Source organism: Bubalus kerabau, chromosome 19 (assembly GCF_029407905.1).
Source record: "Bubalus kerabau isolate K-KA32 ecotype Philippines breed swamp buffalo chromosome 19, PCC_UOA_SB_1v2, whole genome shotgun sequence".
NCBI classification, from domain to species: Eukaryota; Metazoa; Chordata; class Mammalia; order Artiodactyla; family Bovidae; genus Bubalus; species Bubalus kerabau.
Genome location: NC_073642.1, coordinates 66,384,008 through 66,401,116, shown reverse-complemented (window position 1 = coordinate 66,401,116; position 17,109 = coordinate 66,384,008). Strand labels below are relative to the sequence as shown.

General features: G+C 35.4%; 1 long non-coding RNA gene, 10 other non-coding genes and 2 pseudogenes across 11 annotated transcripts in view; all 13 read right to left on the bottom strand.

Moving 5' to 3' along the window:
• LOC129634433 (uncharacterized) overlaps positions 1 to 17,109 on the bottom strand; it is a 101,892-nt gene that overhangs the window by 25,949 nt on the left and 58,834 nt on the right. The window contains exons 12-22 of the long non-coding RNA XR_008705634.1: positions 14,745 to 14,828; positions 13,877 to 13,929; positions 12,898 to 12,968; positions 12,441 to 12,499; positions 11,443 to 11,526; positions 10,485 to 10,561; positions 7,797 to 7,868; positions 5,883 to 5,966; positions 5,073 to 5,148; positions 3,963 to 4,052; positions 494 to 3,297 (exon numbers count right to left, since the gene is read on the bottom strand). This is a non-coding gene — a long non-coding RNA (uncharacterized LOC129634433). The remainder of the gene's footprint in view (positions 1 to 493; positions 3,298 to 3,962; positions 4,053 to 5,072; positions 5,149 to 5,882; positions 5,967 to 7,796; positions 7,869 to 10,484; positions 10,562 to 11,442; positions 11,527 to 12,440; positions 12,500 to 12,897; positions 12,969 to 13,876; positions 13,930 to 14,744; positions 14,829 to 17,109) is intronic.
• Positions 323 to 394, bottom strand: LOC129634596 (small nucleolar RNA SNORD113/SNORD114 family). The gene has a single exon (XR_008705778.1). It is a non-coding gene; the product is annotated as a small nucleolar RNA SNORD113/SNORD114 family (small nucleolar RNA).
• LOC129634598 (small nucleolar RNA SNORD113/SNORD114 family) lies at positions 1,332 to 1,406 on the bottom strand. Its single transcript, XR_008705780.1, has one exon. It is a non-coding gene; the product is annotated as a small nucleolar RNA SNORD113/SNORD114 family (small nucleolar RNA).
• Positions 1,891 to 1,962, bottom strand: LOC129634603 (small nucleolar RNA SNORD113/SNORD114 family). Its single transcript, XR_008705783.1, has one exon. It is a non-coding gene; the product is annotated as a small nucleolar RNA SNORD113/SNORD114 family (small nucleolar RNA).
• Positions 3,779 to 3,851, bottom strand: LOC129634602 (small nucleolar RNA SNORD113/SNORD114 family). The gene has a single exon (XR_008705782.1). It is a non-coding gene; the product is annotated as a small nucleolar RNA SNORD113/SNORD114 family (small nucleolar RNA).
• LOC129634599 (small nucleolar RNA SNORD113/SNORD114 family) lies at positions 5,424 to 5,497 on the bottom strand. The gene has a single exon (XR_008705781.1). It is a non-coding gene; the product is annotated as a small nucleolar RNA SNORD113/SNORD114 family (small nucleolar RNA).
• LOC129634623 (small nucleolar RNA SNORD113/SNORD114 family) lies at positions 10,062 to 10,136 on the bottom strand. Its single transcript, XR_008705801.1, has one exon. It is a non-coding gene; the product is annotated as a small nucleolar RNA SNORD113/SNORD114 family (small nucleolar RNA).
• Positions 11,036 to 11,113, bottom strand: LOC129634600 (uncharacterized; annotated as a pseudogene).
• Positions 12,211 to 12,285, bottom strand: LOC129634593 (small nucleolar RNA SNORD113/SNORD114 family). Its single transcript, XR_008705775.1, has one exon. It is a non-coding gene; the product is annotated as a small nucleolar RNA SNORD113/SNORD114 family (small nucleolar RNA).
• LOC129634591 (small nucleolar RNA SNORD113/SNORD114 family) lies at positions 12,718 to 12,792 on the bottom strand. Its single transcript, XR_008705773.1, has one exon. It is a non-coding gene; the product is annotated as a small nucleolar RNA SNORD113/SNORD114 family (small nucleolar RNA).
• Positions 14,391 to 14,463, bottom strand: LOC129634608 (small nucleolar RNA SNORD113/SNORD114 family). The gene has a single exon (XR_008705788.1). It is a non-coding gene; the product is annotated as a small nucleolar RNA SNORD113/SNORD114 family (small nucleolar RNA).
• On the bottom strand, positions 15,350 to 15,426 carry LOC129634618 (uncharacterized; annotated as a pseudogene).
• On the bottom strand, positions 16,826 to 16,900 carry LOC129634594 (small nucleolar RNA SNORD113/SNORD114 family). The gene has a single exon (XR_008705776.1). It is a non-coding gene; the product is annotated as a small nucleolar RNA SNORD113/SNORD114 family (small nucleolar RNA).

Sequence of the window (17,109 nt, the reverse complement as noted above, 5' to 3'; positions counted from 1 at the left end):
GCTGAATATTCCTTACCCTGTCCCCTCCATCCTTTCCCTAAGTGCTAACATTTATGGCCCATGGCTTCCTCATTGAAATTTGAGGTGTCCTTGCCGTATACATAGTCTCCCTTGTCTCAACCCATGCTTCCAGGACTGGCAATTGTCTTCCAACTTTCACCTTTACATCTCCTCCTGTGTTTAGGAAGACCTACTCTATTTGTCCATTCTACTCAACAGAAAGTTCCAGCATCAAAACAAGGACCATGAGACCCTGATGCATTCTTGACCTCTGCTATAGTGTCACTCCCATGGATAATGGATGGACTCGATTCTATTTGCATTGGACCTCAGCGTTCCAATCACGCATTCATCATTCACAATTCATACGCCACCAGTAGTCATCATCGATCCAGTGTTGTCTCTTCTTCTCTTCACTGATTTCTACATTATTTAACCATTAATTCCACACATCTCTCCTGGGTACACCCCCTTAGATGTGATCATTACTCACACGGGCTTCTACAATCATAAGGTTCATGACCACGGACTACTGACGGTTTATTCAGCTCAAAAGTGTCAATTCTCATGAATAGAGTCCAGTCCATGAAAACCAAAGAAAAAGAGAGAGAAAAAAAAATTTAGGGTCACTGATTCTTCCACTCCAAATTTCATGATCTGAATCATGAGGAATTAATACCTATTTCATAATGCAAAGATATTGCTTTCTAGAAATAAAACTATACTCAAATTTGAGAGTGTACGAACAATGCAAGTGACTCTTCCAGTGCTACATCTACAGGATGCTTTGCCAAGCAGTTGACCTCTTAGGTGCATTGTTGCTAAATGTGTATCCACAGAGGCAATTTTTATCATTATTTCTTGCCGGACCACAAGTGTCCAGAGGAGACACTAACTGACCTTTTCTACTCAATCTAGTAGGTATATCCTTTCAAGGGACCTGTCTTTTGATAACAAGAAATCTAAATTCACTAGCCCAACCTAAGAATATGACTTTATAGATTCCCAGTATCTGTCCACATGAAGAAAAAAAGGTAGACAAGAGGGGATGTGCTGTCATGGCCCTCAGGCTTCCAGATACTCTGGGTTACTTGCCCACCCCTCATCCTCTACCCAAGTTCATCTTTGGGTCCCTTAGGCCCAGCTGTAGGTCTTTCATTCATTCATTCGGATTATATAAATCATCATGGCATCAATACTGATGAAATAAAAGCAGGATGACCCCAAACACAGCAAAAAGACCCTTGAATATCTCAAACTTCTCTCCAATCACTACCACCATCAAGGAACCAATGAAAATCCATGAAGAGAAAGACCGTATTTCTTTTCTATTGGACCTTAGAGTTCCAGACATGTATTATTCATCATTGATGGCTCATACACTGGCATGGATCATCATCGATCCAGAAACCATGACTTTTTTTTTTAAAGATTTTTTGATGTGGACCATTTTTAGAGTCTTTATTAAATTTGTTACAATATTACTTTTCTTTTTATGTTTTGGTATTTTGGTCATGAGGCATTTGGGATCTTAGCTCTCCAACCAGGTATCAAACCTGCACCCCTGCCTTGGAAGGTGAACTTAACTACTAACTAGGGGACCACCAAGGAAGTCCTTGATTGAACTTATTACAATGAAAACACTTCAGCTAATTTCCCAAACCAGGATGGAAATCTTGGCCATTACTCCCCTGGGTCTCTGTCCCATAGCAACATGAAAATGATAACTCTGATCACAATAAAGGCTTGAACTTTGATTCTGAAAAGTATTAAATAGAGAGTGTGATAAAATATGGACACTTTCTCTTCATTGATTGACATATTTATTGATTGATTCTTTCATTGGTTCAATTATAATTAAGAATGAAAATGTAAGAGAATTCTTTTGCATTAGACCTCAGAGTTCTAGACTTGTATTTATCAGACACAACTCATATACCACCAGAAGTTATCATCGATTCAATGTCATACCTCTTTTAATTCATTATTTCTATATTGTTTATTGCTCAATTCATAATTCAGTAATAATTTTTAAATGGTTTTATTGAAACCACAAAAAAGCTTAGAAATCTCATATATAGAACCACTTTCATGTCAATATTTCTTTAATTATTCTGTTTTCATTATATGAATCAATCATATAATGCTTCATATTAATCCCATATTTCACACTGGGCTATTTGGATTTCATTGATTGTATGTCACAGTTTGCAATAATAAAGTCAATACCTTTAAACAAAACATTGAAACTAAGACCAAATTTTCTCTACTACTCATATGGCCTCCACAGTCCTAACACATGAATACAACCAGAGATCTCATGACTGTGGAAGAATGCTTCTACCAGTTTAAGAGTACCCATTCTAAGGAGCACAGAGCAGAGAACATGATAAAATGCAGACCTTATTGCCACTGATCCTTGTTTTCCACCTTTCATTTACTCATTTAGGCATTTATTAATTTTTCATAGTGTAGCATTTTTTTCTCTTAACAAAAGAAACACTTAAACTTGAAACTGGCCCAGAACAATAATGTTGACTCTTCCATATCAGTGTCTTTACGACCTTTTCAGTAAGAAGGCAAAGTGCTTAGCTTAATGGGTATGAATGTTTTCAATTTTATTAATAATATTTACCTCACCACATATGTTCCTAGTGGACAATGCTTCCCTTTCTTCTTTTTATGTGTTCTTTTACATTTTTAATGGTTTGCTTATTGATTATCATTAATACATCTAAATTTGTAAACTCCAAAATGAAATAAGATGTTTGTGCTTTCCTAACATCCATCTCTGGGGTCATTTAAAATCAAAGATTGACTAGATTTTGCTTTGTGAGGAATCAGGGTTATAGATACACAGTATATACCATAGACTCCCATGCTTCCAGTCATACGGTCCAGGAAGGGCTCTATTCCCTACTAACATCTACATTTATTAATTCATTATTATTTAAGTGAGCATAAGTTACACAAATAAATCATGAGTAAGACCCTTGAATATCTTTGACATCCATCTAAACAATCATTTCCGCTGACACTCAACTCTTTCATTAACTGATCTCAGTGCTTCATATATGGATTAATTGTCATACTGCTTTGTATCAATGGTATTTGACATAAGATTTTTGGAATTTTTTATGATATTTAATTTTTAATAATATCTTTTTAAAATACGGCTGAATCCAAGACAAGTACATTGACTAGTACTCACATTGTTCTCCACTGTCCTCACATACAGATGTACCCACAGGGCTCCAGACCCTGGAAGATGCTTAAGTCAGCTCAAGGGCATCCATTCTGAGGAGTACATGGCAGAGCAAATGATAAAAAAGTGAGAGCTAATCATTGATCCTTGCTTTTGCATTTCATTTTTAGTGATTTAGACAATCATTAATTTAGAATACTCTAAATTATTTCATTTTCTCTTAAGAAAATGAAACTTAAAACTTGTCCCTAACAAGAAAATGAGCAGTGACTGTGACTATCGTCTATGTTATTCTTACCCCAAAACTTAACAGTCACGCACTGTTTGTATCTCTTTGGACTTCTTTTCAAATTTATTAACAGTATTTCTTGCATGACCACACAGTTTTTCAACTGGATAAGGATGCACTCATCCAGCTTTATTTACATACTTATAGATTATTTCATTTCTCCAATTATAACAATAAAGTGAAAATGCATGCATGAACACAGAAAAAAATAAGATCCCTGTATATTCCTGATTTCTATCTATAGGATATTTACAAGCAGAGATAATGTATTGGATTTCCTCCTCCCAGACCTCAGAGTTTCAGGCACACATTATTTATCATCTATGATTCAAACCACCAGTCATCATCATTGGTCCAGGATTGGCACAATTTCTCTTTGTTTATTAACTCATTAATTCACACTAATCATATAGTAAATACTCTTAAGTAAATAATCAAACAAACACAAGAACTTTTACTATTACTTACAGTGGCATCCATACTTCTAATGAATGTATAGAGGCAACCAAAGGGCTTGGGATCATGGAAGATGGTTAAATCATCTCAAGTATGTCCAGTCTGTGGAGTACAGGGCATACTAGTTTATAAAAAAGATTAGGATCTTATCTACATTGATCCTTCCTTTCCACATCACTTACTCCATTTTTTATGTATCTATTAATTTTTCATTACACATACACATTTTTTCTATTAACAAAGAGAACAAACTCAACCTTGGAACTGATCCGGAATAGAACTGACTCTTACTTAGCCATGTCTACATGATCCTTAGCCAAAGAAGTAACATACTTGATCCATTTATTTCTCAATGGGCTTCAGTGTTTTCAAATTTTATTAGTCATATATTTTGCCTCACCTCATGGTTGAATAATGCTTCATTTTCTCCGTCCTCCTTCTCTAATGATTCTATCTATGATCCATTAATAATAAACCTAAATCTATAAACCTAAGAACATGATGTTTGTGTATTTCTGACAGTTGTCTATAAAATCCTTTCCAAAGTAAAGTTTGAACATGTTATTTTGGGTGTCGGATCTCACTTTTCATCATCTACAACTCATATGCCACCAGCCATCATGACTGTTATGTGGTCCATTTCTACTGTTTTGGTCTCATTTTCTTCCTGGGTGTCTATATTTGTATTGATCAAATTATTAATTATTAAATTATTATTTTCTATAATAATGAAAAAATAATTCATTATGAAAAAGCCAAGAGTAAGAATCTACAGTTTGTCTATACAATCATTTCCCACATGGACCATACCTCTTCTGTTATTCAATCTCAATGTTGCTGCTGCTGCTGCTAAGTCGCTTCAGTCGTGTCCGACTCTGTGCGACCCCATGGACTGCAGCCTACCAGGCTTCTCCGTCCATGGGTTCTCCAGGCAAGAACACTGGAGTGGGTTGCCATTTCCTTCTCCAAATCTCAATGTTACATGCTATCAATTAATCAACATGTTTCATAGGTATTTATTATTGATAACAGCTAACTTTTTAATTTAAGGATTTTTAATAATACCAAACACACCCTTAAATGAAGACTCAAACCAAGACAAGATTTTTGATCATGACCTACCTTGGCCTCTTTCCTGACAGAGACATTATGATAATCTTCACTGTGGCAGAAGCTGAAGTCCACTCCAGTATCTGTTCTGAAGAGTACCAAGCATAGAAGGTGATAAAAAAAAGATTGAGACACTCTCACCATTAATCCATACTTTCTACCATTCATATACATCATAGTTTAGGTATTTATTAATTTATAGTAATATTTATTATTTTTCTCTTAATCAGATATTAACTTTATTCTCCTATTGATTATGTTACCAAAATATTTTTTAAATCTGTGACCACAAGTCAAAAAACAGATCCTTGCATATACATGAGAAATGTCTAAAGCAACATTTTCTACCAGATTCTTTCATTGTTGGACCTCAGAGCTCCTGACACGTAGTATTCACTATACATGACTCATATGCGCCAGTCATCATCATTGGTCCAGATTTTACCCTTAGTCTTCATTTTTTGTTTAATACAATCATTCACAAATAATAACAAAATTAACTTCTGTAAATCACAAAGACCTAAGTAGTTTCTGGAAAATTCCTAACAGACTCAATGTTTAATATACCGATTAATCAATATCATGATTCATACCAACACCACCTTCATTGTCAGGCTATGGTTGGCCTTCCATCATTATATTTCATATTTTTTTTTTTTTTGGCTGCATAGCATGTGGGATCATAGTTCCCTGAAAAGGGATTGAACCCACAGCCCTTGCAGTGGAAGCATGGAATTTGAACCACTGGACTGCCAGGGATGTTCCAAGTCTTTATAGTGAATACCATTAGCTACCTCAATAAGAAATTTAACTATTACTTACACTGGTTCCTACACATAGATGCAGCCATAAATTTTTTGATCACAGGAATCATGGTAGAAACTTGAACAGCATTGAGAACCCATCCTGAGGAGTGCAAAGCATAGCAGATGATAAAATAATTCAGGCCTTAGGTCCATTGATCACTGCTTCCACATTTCATTTCCTTAGTCATTTAAATATATACTAATTGATGTTAATAATTCTGTCTCATGTCCTAAAAAAGAACAACTCTTAACTCACTACTGACACGGAGCATTAACAGTGACTATATATTATCTCTGCCTATGCATGAGATAGTTAGCTAAAGAGGTAATACCCTTGATCCAATTATTTCTTAAAAAATACTCATACTTTCAAATTAAATTAATAGTATTTGTTGTCTCGTCTTCCATAATTGAACAACACTTTACCCTCTTCCTCTTTATTTACTCAAGTAATTGAATAGATTGGTTATTGATTTTTTTTGTAGTAATAATGCCATCAAAATTCACGAACCACTAAGGTCCATGAACTTTTTCCAGGACTAAATTCTAGGACTAGCATTCCTAGCCTGCCTCAGGATCACATCCACCAGAGACAATAGACTAGATCTCTTTCTGTATAGTACAACTCAGTGCCAGATACAGGCCATCCATCACCCCTGATTCATACTCTACTAGCTATCCTTTGTCGGTCCACGATTTGCCCTCTTTTTCCTCATTCATTTGCACACTTGTTGATTTTCAATTTTTAATTGACTAATATTAATTTAAAAATTTACAAGAAGCAAGGAACCTCAAGAACAAGAGCCTCAAGTATCCTTAACATCTGTACATACAATAATTTCCCTCAGCAATTCTCAGTATAGGTTTGCATCTACTCATTAAGGACCATGGGTGACATATGAATTCCATAATGGGCCGCAGCTAACTTCTTAGATTATACTTAATGCATGTTTTTAACAAAACAGCGAATATTCTTAAACAAGACACCCCCACCAGGATAAGAGCTTGGCCTGTTACTCACATTTGTCTCTTTGCTCCTAATACAGAATTCACTGCCATGGCAGAAGGGTTACATTAGTTCAGTTCATTCTGAGTATAAGCAATGCAGATAAGAAAATCTTGAGACATTCATCCCATGAATACCTGCTTTTCTCATGGCATTTTCTCAGTCATTTATGTATTTATAATTTTATAGTGATTTATTTATTTTTTTCTAAAGTAAACAAACTACTTGAACTCAGACTCAGACTCAAAGCAAGAACAGATTAATATGTTCCCCTGCCTCTATCATTGTTCCCCAAACTGTAATCTCCTGATCCATTTATTGATTAATGAGGACCTCCTTAATGAGGGTCTAAGTTATATTAATCGTAATTCATGCCTCACCACATATTTTCATATTTGGATATGCTTCACCCTTTTCATTTTATACACTGACATATTTGTTTATTCTTCCATTTAATTATTTAAGATAATAAAATCAAAATTCATGCAGCACCAAAGACTAACAATACAATCCTTGAACATTACTGAAGTCTCTCCCTTTCCACAGATGTAAACATAATTTTTTTGTCATGGACCTCAGTAGTTTTTAGGTGTTTTGATCATAAAAAAATATTTCAAAATGCATTCCATTCCCATCATTGGTCCATGGTAGGCCTTTTTTTCATAATGTGAACGCGTTGTGCGGGTCTGACTCTATGTGACCGTATGGACTGTAGCCTGCCAGGCTCCTCTGCCCATGGGATTCTCCAGGCAAGAATACTGGACTGGGCTGCCATGCCCTCTTCCAGGGGATCTTCCTTACCCAGGGATCGAACCCACGTCTCCTGCGTCTCCTGCATAGCAGAGAGACTCTTTACAGCTGAGCCACCGAGGAAGCCCATGAACCCAATATCAGAACTAAACTATTGACTAGTATTATACTTACATCTCCAGTGTGCTCTTCCTCATGATGAAAATAGCTTACACTGCTATCAACTAAGGAATCTTTAGGGAAAACCTAAAACAAAAATTTAAAGAGCTGTAAAAATGGATGACTGGGGCTCAAACTGTTTTCAAAATCATCCAAAGTAATCCAATTAATCATAATCAAATCAGTCATAAAATTTCACTTCTCAGCATTTATACAGATCTGTCCTTGTTCAATTTTGTTCATCTATGTGGTCATGTACTCATTTCTTAAACGTACTAGCAGCCTAGAGATCATGGTCTTTTCAGTCCAGGTGCACCCATTTAGTGGTCTGTAAAGATAACGTTAAAAGGATGAGACATTTTCTCCACGTACATGCATGCTCAGTTATGCCTGACTCTTTGCCCCACTGAGAGTAGCCCGCCAGGCACCTCTGTCCACGGGATTTTCCAGGCAAGAACACTGGAGTGGTTGCCATTTCCTACTCCAGGGGATCTTCCCCACCCAGGGATTGAACCCACATCTCCTGTGTCTCCTGTAGGTATATTCCTTACCATCTGAGCCAACTGGAGAGCCCCCTTTCTCCATTAAATATTTAGGTATTTATTAATTACTGTATTTGTTATTTCTTGAAAAATATGCAACCTGAAACTCAGCACTGACACACAGCAAGACCACTATTATGACATATATTTGACTTTATCAATGATGCTCTAGAAACACTGCTTCCTGATAGGCAGCATTAGCAGAACTTGGGAACATATTAGGAAGGCAGATTAGTGGAACCCACACTAATTGTATTGAGTCAGAAATGCTGACTCTGGGACCAGCAATCTGTCATCTAACAGGCCCTTTGGGTGATTCTGATCAAATGTGAGAACACTGCTGTACATTAACCGAACCAGAGAGGTAATACCCTTGACCTACTGGTTTCTTAACATAATGCTGCACTTCAGAACTATATGAACAAAAATTTCTATCTATCCATCTACCTATTGATTCTTTAATTTATTCCCGTAGACTACTGTAACAAGTTCCCAGGATCTATCTAAACCCCAGAATTAGATTCTTGAAAATTACAGAAATCTAACTAAAGACTTACACCCATGGATAATAATATCAAATCTCCTTTTGAAATGAACTTCAATGATGCAGAAATGAATTAATCACAAGACACATTCACATCATGGGTTCCTGCTTGACTCTTTCTCATTTAAATTCGACATTATTTAAAGATGTAAAAATGAACCACCATGGACTCACTATCCCCTCCACATTCAAACAATGCAAATGTCTTACATTTTCCTTCAGGTTGCTTCACTAAATTAATAGCTTAGATCTTTTCGACAGAGGAATGTTTATAAACTGTGGTGCAAACCTAATCTGGAATAATTAGTAGCTGTGAAAGAGAATGTATAAGCCTCAAACTTTTAGAAAATTATATTGAATTCAATGACTTCATAAAACTTGCCACACTGCATATCTTCAGCATATATCCATATTTGGTCTTCTCTGACTTTATTTGTTGGTAGCTGTTTATTAGTAATTTTAATTTTCATCTGTCCATTCTTTGGGAGAAGGCTAATGGCACCCCACTCCAGTACTGTTGCCTGGAAAATCCCATGGATGGAGGAGCCTGGTAGGCTGCAGTCCATGGGGTCGCTAAGAGTCAGACTCGACTGAGGGACTTCACTTTCACTTTCACTTTCCATTTTCATGCATTGGAGAAGGAAATGGCAAACCCACTCCAGTGTTCTTGCCTGGAGAATCCCATGGACGGAGAAGCCTGGTAGGCTGCAGTCCATGGCGTCATACAGAGTTGGACACGACTGAAGCGACTTAGCAGCAGCAGTCCCTTCTTTAATTCATGAAGTAATTTCACAAACTATTCATGTTTTTAAGTAAAATGAAAAGTGTCAATAGTGTGGATGCATGCCAAGTCGCTTCATTTGTGTCCAACTCTTTGCAACCCTATGGATCATCCCCCCTCCAATCGACTCTGTCCGTGGGATTCTCCTGGCAAGAGTACTGGAGTGCATTGCTGTGCCCTCCTCCAGGTGATCTTCCTGAGCAAGGGATCGAAACGGTGTCTCTTATGTCTCCTGTATTGGCAGATGAGTTGGGCATTCCTCTTTATCTATTTACTTCTATTTTATTCTACCATCAGTCCATTAGTAATAATAAATCTTAATCGAGGATGTCAAAATAAGAACGTGATTCTTGATATATTTCTAACATCCATCTACAAGATCATTTCCAAAAGAGAGATTCAACTAATTATCTTTTGTGCTGGGAGTAACAGACACATAGTATTCACTGTCTATAATTCATTTGCCACCAGTTGACATCATGGGTCTATGTTTGAGTCTCTTTTCCTTCATTCATTTCTACTTCTGATCAACTAAATTAAATTAATTCATTGATAATGATATAATGAATACATGATTCCACAAATCCAGAAAAAGATATTTGAATATCCTAAACGTACTATATAGAATCCTATCCCATGTAGACTTTATCTCTTTGATAAATGAACTTCAATTTTTGTTAATCAACATGATATTTCATTATCAATTAATTGATACAATGTTTCAAATGATTTCTGTATTTGGACATAGTCCATTTTCATTATGTTTATTATTTTTTAATATTACTGTGAAATCCTTACACAAATAAACAAAGACAAGAACTTGAACCTTTACTCACCTTTGTCGCCCTCCTGACAGAGGCAACATGATGATCTTAATCAGAGCAGAAGCTGAAATCAGCTTGTAGGATCCATTCTGGATAGTACCAAGCAGAGAAGATGATAAAAAATGGAGACATTCTATCCATGTTTTCACTTTTTCCACCAAAGAGTCATTTATGTATTTATTGGTTAATGGTAATATTTCTTTATTTTTCACTTAACATATGAAGCATCAAAGTTGTACCAGATTCAGAGTAGAAACTATGACTTATTGTCTGCATCATCCTTGGATAAAGATATAATATACTTGATCCATCTAATATCGGCTTCAATTTATATTAGTATTCTTTTCATGACTATGCATTCTAAGAATGAACAATATTTCAGCCTCTTCATCTTTACTTAAACATTTGTTTATTTATTCTGCCATTTATTCTTTTAGAGTAAGATTTGGTAAAAATTCATGAACACAAAGACCAAGAACAATATCTTTGTATTGAAAATATTCCTGACATCTGTCAATAGAATCAGTAGAATCAATAGAGGGATTGGGCTAGATTCCTTCGTGCTGGACCTCAGAGTTTCAGACACATGAGTACTCATCGCATGTGTGACTCATACTCCATTAGTCTTCATCATTGGTCCAAGCAAGGAACTCATTCTTCATTCTCATATATATTTACTGATCAATTCATCAATTCACTAATAATAGTAAAATAAATATCTGTGAATCACAAATACTCAAGGAAAAGATCCTTAATATCTCTAATATCTATCTATACAGTCATTTGCCATATGGAGTACACTCATGTCATTGATCAACTTAATTGATATCAACACCAATTAAGCAACATAACATCTCATGTCACTTCCGTATTCATCTATAAACCATGACTACTCTTCTTTGAATACACTTAATGCTATTTTTATTATCACAAACAAGCAAACCAAGAGAAGAATTTGACAACTACTTACATGACCCACATGTATTTATACACAGGAAAACCAGCAGAAGCCCTGATCACAGTCGAATGCTTAATAAATTCAGGTGCATCCATTCTGAGGAATACAAATCAGAGCAGATGATAACAAAATTGAAGGACACTACACTAATTTTAATTTTTATATAGTTGCATAGGAATATAGTACATTGGGATCATATTTATTAATTTATTCTTAACAAACAAAACAAGGTCAAGCTTGACACAGACCAAGAATAAGAACAATTACTGTTATTTACTGTCTGCATCATTCTTAGCCACAGAGGTCAAGGACCTGAACTTAATGAACTTCAGTATTATCAATCAATATTAAGAGTTTTTATTGACTCACCACATATATTAAGAGTGAATATACTTCAACATCTTCAATGTAATTTATTTACACTTGTACATTGATTTTTTTCTTTGGGCAATTTTTCATAGTAAGATAAAAAACTGATAAACTCAAGCCAAGAAAATTATTCTTTTGTTTTTCTAATACTTGCCTGTAATAGTATGCCAAATAGAAGCAACAGATTATATTTTGTTTTTATTGGACCTCGGGCTTCCCTTGTGGCTCAGCTGGTAAAGAATCTGCCTGCAATATAGGAAACCTGGGTTCAATCCCTGGGTTGGGAAGATCCCATAGAGAAGGGAGAGGCTACCCACACCAGTATTCTGGCCTGGAGAATACCATGGACTATACATTTCATGGGGTTGCAAAGAGTTGGACACAACTGAGCGACTTTCATTTTCACTTTTTTTGGACCTCAGAGTTTCAGGCACATAGTATTCACCATCCGTGACTCATACACCATCAGTCATCATCACTGGTCCATGAATGGGCCTCTATTTCCTCATTCTTATCGGCATAAGTTTGTTGATTGATTCATTAACTGATCAACATTAATTATGTTTCACACTTTTATAATACAGTGAATACATGAGAAAAAAGTTCTCAAAGACATAAATTTTAATTACTGTGTTACTCACATCAGTCTACAGAGCCCAAGACCATGGAAGATACTTAAACCCACTGGTGTGCGTCCATTCTGAGGAGTACAGAGCAGAGAAGACAAAAAAAAAAACTGAGACTTTCTCTGAATTGGTCTTACTTTTCTTCATTTTATTTACTCAGTTATGAGAGTATAATTTTTCATAATTTATACTTATATATAAGCTTACATATAAAGATAATAATGTGATCCTTAGAAACATAATTCTAACATCTGTCTATAAGATCACTTCGAATAGAGGCAGCAGGCTTTGACTGGACCTCAGAGTTTCAGACACAAAGTGGTCATCGTCCATGACTCATACTCCACCAACGGTCATCACTGGTCCAGATCTGAGCCTGTTTCTTCATTCTCATTGACATTTTTCATGATTGGTGCTTTGAATTATATTTTACAGAAACCCATTAAATACAAGAACTTGAACTTTTACTCACATTCTTCTCTAGGCTCTCAACACACAAAGGAAATCATGGAAAACGCATACATCCGCTTGAGTGCATTGATTCTGGGAGGCACAAGGAAAAAGAAATAATGAAAAATCGAAATCTTTCTTTTCTCCCTCAGTCTTTGTTTTCATCATTTTTTCATTTACTCAGGTAACTATTAACTCTTCTAAACATATGTACATATGATCTATATATAAATTTATAATATTACAAAGTTGACATTCTCTACTTGAGACAGACCCAGGCTTATCAACCTGGGTCCTACTTATCAATGTCATCGTATTCACGATCCTTAGAAAAGGGGGTGACATCACTGGCCCATTTATTTCTCAACATGCATGAGTTTTCTCAGTTTATATTATTTCTCACCTCACCACATACATTCATGGGTGGACAAGGCATCAGTATCACCATTATTTTTTTGCATGTCATTTATTAGTTCTGTCATTGATTCATTTATATTAATAATACAGAAATCTATGAATTAAAAATTATAAGAATATAATTATATATTCCTAACATCAATCCATAGGCTCATTGATGAGAAAGGAAACAGATTAGATTTGTGTGTGTTGGACTGCAGACTTCCAGACATGTGGCATGTGAGTGACTCTTATGCCACACTGACCTGAAGTTAGGCTTCTTTCTCTCATTCTCCTCTACGTTTCTGTATACATTAATTCATCAATATACTAATTGAAATTAAATAAATATACATGAATCACAGAAACACAAGGACAAGAGCCTTCAGTATCATTCTTCTTTAGAATCATTGCCTGATTGAATATAGCTCTTCCATTAGTCACTATTGTAAAAACTGATTAAACATCATCCTGTTTCATACATTTCCAATTTAATTGCTGGACCGTAGTTGGTCTCTTTTCTTATACTTAATACATTTTAAATTATTACAGGGAAACCCTCAACACATCACCCAAGCCAAGCACAAGCTTTGATTACTACTCACAGGGGGCTTAACGCTGCTACAGTGAGGCCACCATGAACTTCCGGGTTCTCTTTCTGAGAAGGACAAAGCAGAACATATAACAAAATCGAGACACTAAATCATTATTGCGTGCACTCTGCCTTACGTTTAGTCTATCAATTACTAATGTACTAATCTGGAACGATACTTACAAATTTCCTTTTTAAAAAATGAGTAATACTGAACTGGCTATGGACCCAGAATAAGAACATCTCTATTGACATGAGCCAAAGAAGGAAAGGCACTCAAACCACTTATTTTTTCTTAATGGAATTCAGTATTCTCAATATATTTTAGTAGTTTTTACTGCCTTACCACATATCTTCATGCTATTAATCTTCACTTTTTAAAATTTTATATTGATTCTTAATTAATTGATCCACTTATAAGAAGAGTCAAAATCCATGAAAATAATCTAAGAAAACAGTCCATTTAGATTCTTAAAATCAGCCTATAGGATCATTTCAAAAAGAGGCAATAGATTCTATGTCTTTTAGTAGACCTCAGATTCCAGAATGAAGTTGTCATCGTCCATGACTCGTACTCCACCAACGGTCATCATCGATCCACTTTTCAGCCTCTTTTGTTCACTCTCCTGTACGTGAATTCCTTATTCATAAATAATAGTTTCTAAAACCCTACAATTCATACAAAACCAAAAATAAGAAACTTGAGTATTCTACATCTGTCCTTAGAATCATTTATCACATGATCTGTTTCATTAATTATTCTTACTCTACCCTAAATTTTAATTTTAAAAAATGCTTGGGAATAATCTCATATTTATCATTGGCCAATAAATATACTTTTTAAAAACCTATCAAAAGAAGACATGAATTTTACTACTCACATGGGCCTCTATACACCAAAGGCATGGAGGCAACCAGAGAGCACGTCTGTGAAAGAGCTTTTCAACCAGCTCCAATGGTCCATTCTGAGAGATACAAAGCAGAGTAGATGAGTCAATAAAAATGAGACCTTGTCTGAACTGATTTTTCTTTCCATATTTTATTTATTTAAACCACTTTGGTAGTCATTAATTTTTCATACTTTAATTTTTTCTTAACAAAAGGAATAACCTCAAATTTAAGATTGACATAGAAAATAAAACTGACTCTAATGATCAGAAAATAAAAACTGACTCTTTGTGATTCTTGATCAATTGATACCTAAGAGGCATCAGTGTTTTCAATTTCTAATAAAAATAATTCTTGCCTCACCACATATCTTCACAGTTAGACAATGCCTCACTCTCTTTTTATTTATCTATTCCTTTATTACTTCTTTAATGGTCCTTCATCTATTTAGACTTCTTTAATAGTTACATTATTGATCCATTAACAATAATAAATTTAATCAAAGAACCCAAGGTAAGAATACGATCTCTGTATATTTCTAGTATCTGTCTCTACAAGATCATTTCCAACAAAGGGATTTGATTAATTATGTTTTCTGTTAGACCTCAAAGTTCCAGACACACATATTATTCACCATCTACAATTCATGTGGCATCGATTATCTTCATTGCTTCATGTTGACTCTCTTTTTCTTCATTCATTTCTACATTTGTATAAAATCAATCATTAATTCATTAGGAATAATAAAATGAAAAAAAAGTCACACCATCCAAGAATAAGATCCCTAAATATCTCCAATATCTATCTATAGAATTATCTGACACATGAACTGATGGTCTTTCATTAACCAATGTCAAAGGGGCACAATACTAATTAAAAAATATGTTTCACAGCATATTTGTCATTGGCCATAACTTCTTTAATACTTCAAATAATTCAAGGAATACATTTAAACACATGACCCAATCTAAGGTGACAAACTTGACCATCATTCAACTTTTCCTCCTTTTAATCCAGAGGCAATAGGACAATCTTGATCACAGCAAAAGCTGAAATCAGCTGGAGCATCATTTCTGCATAGTACCAAGCAGATGCCAGTGATAAAAATTTGAGATATTCTATCCATTGAGCCCTACTTTCCACAATTCATATACATAGTCATTTAGGTATTTATTAATTTATGGTAATATTTAATTGTTTCCCTTAACAAAACAAACATCAAACTTGCAACAGACTCAGATCAATAATGGGCTGCTGCTGCTGCTGCTGCTAAGTCACTTCAGTCATGTCTGATTCTGTGAGACCCCACACACGGCAGCCAACCAGGCTCTCCCGTCCCTGGCATTCTCCAGGCAAGAACACTGGAGTGGGTTGCCATTTCCTTCTCCAATGCATGAAAGTGGAAAGTGAAAGTGAAGTCGCTCAGTCGTGTCCGACTCTTCGTGACCCAGTGGACTGCAGCCTACCAGGCTCCTCTGCCCATGGGATTTTCCAGGCAAGAGTACTGGAGAGGGGTGCCACTGCCTTCTAATAATGGGCTACTACATGCATTGGAGAAGGAAATGGCAACCCACTCCAGTGTTCTTGCCTGGAGAATCCCAGGGACAGGGGAGCCTAGTGGGCCGCCGTCTATGGGGTCGTACAGAGTCGGACACGACTGAAGCGACTTAGCACCAGCACCAGCACTTATCAATGGATAACTGATGAATCAAGTATATTATGCATTTTTGAGTAAGGATGATATAGACATTAATAATGGGCTACTACTTATCAATGTCTATATCATCCTTAATCAAATATGCAAAATATACTTGATTCATCAGTTATCCATTTTAATTCATATTAATGTCATTTCTCTTTACTACACATTTAAGTAGAGAACAATACTTAAACCATTTTTAGTCATTCAATCATTTTTATTCATTTATATACTTTTTGATTCTGTCAGTAATATTGTTATAATAATTTTTTTAAAACTTCATGAACCACGAAGAATAAAACAAGGTCCCTACATATTCCTGACATCTGTCTATAGGGACACTCCCAACTAAGGAAATGAACTCGATTTCTTTGGCTGGACCTCAGAGTTTCAGACACACAGTATTCATTGTATACAACTCATATGCCATCAGTCATCATCACTGGTCCAACCTTCAGACCCTTTTTCTTCATTCTGATCTACCTTTGTTTACTGATCACTTTATTAATTCATTAATAATAATAAAATAAGTATCTATGAATCAAAAAACTGAAGGACAACTCCTTCAATATGACTAACTTGTACCTATAGAATATTTTGGCTCATGAAATATATTTATTTCAATAATCATCTTCATTGCAGCAAATATTGACTAATCA